Genomic DNA, 5167 nt, shown 5'->3' on the forward strand with positions numbered 1-5167 from the left:
GCCCATTGAACCATCTTAAGGAGTTTGAAAAATATTGCAACACGATCAAGGTTAATGGAGTGTCTCAAGAATTCATCCGCCTTAAGTTGTTCCCGTTCTCCCTCATAGGAAGGTCTTTGGAATGGCTAGACAAAGAGGTGAAGCCCAATTCATTAAGAACTTGGGATGATGTCACTAAAGCTTTCTTGTCCCGTTTCTATCCTCAAAAGAAAACGGCGGAGGCAAGGGCTTTAATTCAAGGATTCAAGCAAAAGCCAAATGAGAGTCTTTATGAGGCATGGGAGCGATTCAAGGAGTACCAAAGAGAATGTCCTCACCACGGAATTCCAACATATCAATTGATCCAAATCTTCTATGGTGGTTTGAGTCCTAAAGGCAAAGCATGTCTTGATGGAGGGGCCGGTGGTCCAATCATGAATAAAACCGAAGAAGAAGTTGTGGACATAATAGAGGATGTGGTGACTTACTATAGAGATTGGCAAGATGGGGAAAGAGATTCTTCAAGCAAGCAATCTTCGTTGTACTCGGTGGACCATCTTAATGCCATCAACAATCTTTCCTCTCAAATGACAAACTTGGGAAAGGAGATGACGGCGATCAAGGCCAAGTTGGAGAGTGTTTCTTCCTCTTCCCAAGCTCCAAATCTTCCCTCCCAAATTAAGGGGAGAGGTACTTCTTCTAACTCTCAAACTCCTTCTACTTCACATAATATGCTTATGGGATGTTTGTTTTGTGATGTATGTGGATCATATGACCATGATTCTAGCAATTGCAACAATGAATGTGTTGATGAGTTTGACAACAATGAGTGTGAACATGTTAATTTTGTGTCAAACAACAATGTTCAAAGGTTTGATAATCAAAGAGGCCAATGGAATAGGAATTACCAAAACCAAGGCAATTTTGACAACTATAATCATGGTGGTGGTTATAGGAACCAAGGGAATCAAGGTTCTCGTGGTAACCATAACCAAGGTTATAGTGGCCAAAATCAAAGCCAAAATTATGGTAATCAAAACCAAGGCTATGGTAATCAAAACCAAGGTTATGTAAATCATAACCAAGGTAATGGTAACCATAATCATGGTGGTGGTAACCATAATCAATGTTATGGTTCAAATCAAAATAGGGGTAATTGGAACAATCAAAGAAGGGGAAATTTTCAAAACAATGCTCAAAAAGGTCCCCCACCCGGATTTGTTCCAAAGACTCAAGGTGAAAATTCCTATTCACAACCTTCTTCTCCTAGGACTACTTTGGAGGAATTGATTGATAATCAAACGAAGATCATTAACACCTATATGGCGGTTAGTGATAAGAAATTCAATGAGATGATGACCCACAATAAGATGCTTGAGACTCAAATTACCCAATTAGCAAGCACTATTAAGGATTATGCTAGTCCTTCATCTTTGCCTTCCCAAGGTGTTGAACCAAAAACACCCGTGTACTCTATTGCCACAAGTGGTGGAAATGATTTTAATGAGGGAGTTTCTTGTTCAAAAGAGGAAAGAGATGAGAGTGGTGCTATGGAGAATGAAGTGGAGAGGTTTGAGTCCAAGGAAATTTATTGTGAGGTTGAGGAAAAAGAAGAATATGTTGTTGAAAAGATGAGTGAGGTAGAGAGATTTCCCGATCTACCATATCCCCAAAAATATTTGAGATTCAAAATGGATGAGCAATTTGGGAAGTTCCTTGAAGTTCTTAAGGAAGTCCATGATTGTACACCCTCTACCGAGCCAATTCCCGATATGCCTAAGTACTCCAAGTTCCTTAAGGAGATACTAGAGGAGAAGGAAGATTTTGATGAGGGTAGTTCGGTGGAAGGAGGGAAGTGTTTTAGTGCTCTTATCCGTGGTGAGCTTCCGGAGAAAATGGAAGATCCGGGGAATTTTTCAATCCCTTGTCAAATCAAGAAAATGGTTTTTGAGAATGCTTTGTGTGATATAGGGGCTAGTGTGAGTATTATGCCCTTTTCGGTTTTCAAAAGGCTTGATCTAGGTGAGCTTCAACCATCTAATATAACACTTCAATTGGCTGATCGCTCTATTAAGCTTCCTAAGGGAAGAATTGATGATGTCCCTTTAAAGATTGGAGAGTTTGTCTTTCCCGTGGATTTTGTTGTTTTGGAGATTGAGGAGGATGAGCATATTCCTATCATTCTAGGGAGACCTTTCTTAGCCACCTCGGGAGCCTTAATAGATGTGAAGGGAGGCCAAATCACTTTGAGATGTGGAAAATTGGAAGAGAGTTTTAAGTTGAAGCCAATGCATGAGTCCTTATCTTGTGTGCAAGATATAGCATGTGCTAGTCTTTATCGTTCCATTGATGATGTGTGCATGATTGCTTCTTCTACTAACGATGTTTTTGAGATTTTTGATGATGTTTGTGCAAGTCTTGATGATGTTAGTGAAGAAGAATTTGTAATTCAAAAGCCAAGGGATGAGAAAGAAATTGAGATTCCAAATTGGTTCAAGCTTAATTCTCAAGATGAAGAGAAAGCTTCCATGATTAAAGATGTTGAAGTCAACCCGAAGAAAAAGGCCCGTGACTCGAAGAAAGCAAGAAAAAGAAAGAAGTTGAGAAAGGAGAAGGAAGAATTTGAAAAGAATTTTGTGAAGGTTTCATTAAGCAACGATGAGAAGTTGCTCAAAATTGAAGAAAATTTTGCTCTATCAACCACCTTGAAGAAGGTGGTGTTCTTTGACCCTCCATGATTTGGAGGAAGGGTCGAGCTTAGACCTTAAGCAAGCGCTTCCCGGGAGGTAACCCGGAGTTTCTAACTTTTCCCTTTTGATTTTTGAATTCTCTTATTTTTGTTTCTTTTATTACTTTGTCTTTTCTTTCACTTTTCTACTTGATTGGATTTTTAGGATGACCTTTTGCGAGATAGGAATTCTACAAGTATGCATGATGAATGGAAGGTGTTCATGGCACAAATCACATTTTGTTCGATTTCAATCGAAATTTGAGGTAAAAGGGTAAGAATTTTAGAGAGGTAAGATAGGAAATTCATGTTTTGAAAGTTAGAGGAAATTGATACTTAGTGAATTTTTGTGGTGAGCACATGAATTTTCAACTTTAAGGGCTTTGAAAATGATTTTAGCTACTGCCTATGTTGTTCCTCATCACCATCATTATTTATGTGCGCACCAAAATAGGCAGTAAGTATCAATTTGTTGAGAAAAAGGAAGAATTGGGCACGCACAGGGAGGTGCGGCCGCACACGAGGCATGTGCGGGCGCACACCAGTTCTGTGCGGCCGCACATGGCTGGACGGCCATGTACTCTTCTTATTCCTCTTTCCTCCCTTCATTTCCTCATTTCCCTTACCTTACTCACGAACAACCCCCTTTCAAAACCCTCTTGTGCGCACTCCTCACTCTTCATTCATCATCAAAAATCACTCAAATCCTCACTAAAATCACTCCATTTTCACTCAAAATCACTCACAAATCTTTCTACACTACAAATTCCTTACAAATTGACCCAAATTTCACTCACTCTCTCTCCTATTCTTGGTGGCCGAAAATTTGGGGCTTTCTTTGTGGGTTCAAATTGGTTGCTCTAAGTTGGTTAATCTTGCTTCTCTTATGGTATAATCACTAATCCTTGCTTTAATTTTGCCATTTCTATCATAATTTTACATAGATTGAAAATTTGTATGAGCATGAATAGTGTAGTATTGATTTTGTGATTTTTGATGCTTGATCTTGATATTGGTTGTGATTTGGTGATGTTTATTGATTGATTTTGCATAACATTGTATTGTTTGTTGATTTTGTAGTGATTCTCATCATTTTTGGTTGAAATCTTGTGAGTTGCATTTTTGGAATATGGGTAGTATGTGGTGATTTTGGTATTGGTCTTGTGGTTGTTCTTGGATTGTTGAAAGGAAGTTTTTCTTGGATTATTGGTGTTGTTGAATGGTTTGGAATTGGTTTTGATTGAAAAGAATTGTGAATTTGGAGTTTGGTGATTTTGGTAGTAAGTGGTAAATTGGGTCTGGTATTTGTGGTTCATTGGTTTTGCTCCTTGATTAAATATTGGTGATCTTTCTTAGCCTCTCAAAATGTCTAAATACCTCAAGAAACTCACCAAGAAACGGAAAACCGATGTTAGCATCGATGAACCTCCTCGCCCAAGTACCTCCTCTAGGCCTAGTACATCTTCTAGGCCTAGTACTTCCAACCCCTCCTCCACTCAAACACGACCCCCAACCTCTCTTCCCAAAAAGAAAAACTTCACCGACAAACAAAAGACCTTCTACCAAAATTTGAAGGAAGAAAGAATCCTAAAACAAACCCGCCACTACTTCCAACCCGATATGGTGAAATTGGGTATTGATAATGAGGTGCGGTCGTTGCTCCTAAATCTCCGATTGGGTTCTTTCATCACCGATGCCTACCGCACCTATAAGGAGCCTACTTTGGAGTTCTTGGCTACCTTAGAGCTTGTACCCGTAGGAGGGGTATATAGGGTGCGTTTCCAATTGTTCAACCACATCTTCGACCACTCATTGGAAGAGTTCAACGCCGCTCTGGATTTTGATCCCCACGGGGATATTGTCAACGTTGAACATTACATATTTCCGGAGTATGATCAAAACTCATGGTGGGAAGACATCTCAGGTGGTACCGAGTTTATCACCAACAGGGCTAAGATCTCATCGGTGTACCAACCTTGCCTTAGGGTTGTACACCGTCTTTTGGGCTATGTTTTGTTCCCCAAACAAGAATTGGGGAAGTTGAGCAAGTTGGAGCTCAAGGTCCTTTGGTTGTCTACCCGCCCGGAGTATGTGGGCCGGTTGAACTTGGGGTATATCTTTGCCCAATGTTGTTTGGACCTTCGCAAGAGGAGTACGGGAGAGATCCCATGCGGGGGCATGGTAACTAGGCTCTTGACTCGCCTTCGCCTCGATGCTTATCTCCCATTTTGTAAGGAGATCGGGGATAGTACTTCCATCTGCCTCGATATGCAACAATTGGGTCAAATCCAATTCATCTCCAAGGGCTATAGCGAAGGGAGATATGAGTGGCTTAGGGGAAACGAGCATTGGTGCTACTTGCCTAACCCCAGCTTGACTTCTTTGGCTCGGATCGCCAACAATGTGTGGCATGTTCCCAAGTCCTTTCGGCATCCCAACTTCGACTCCGATGAGGATGAG

At 40.6% G+C, this 5167-nt stretch overlaps 1 non-coding gene across 1 annotated transcript; it reads right to left on the minus strand.

Annotated features, from left to right (window-relative positions):
* Nucleotides 1-219: 219 nt before the first annotated feature.
* On the minus strand, nt 220-325 carry LOC145609916 (small nucleolar RNA R71). Its single transcript, XR_014106184.1, has one exon. It is a non-coding gene; the product is annotated as a small nucleolar RNA R71 (small nucleolar RNA).
* Between the last annotated feature and the right edge of the window lie 4842 nt (nt 326-5167).

The sequence above is a fragment of the Chenopodium album genome, chromosome 23 (assembly GCF_948465745.1).
Source record: "Chenopodium album chromosome 23, dcCheAlbu1.1, whole genome shotgun sequence".
Classification (NCBI taxonomy): Eukaryota; Viridiplantae; Streptophyta; class Magnoliopsida; order Caryophyllales; family Amaranthaceae; genus Chenopodium; species Chenopodium album.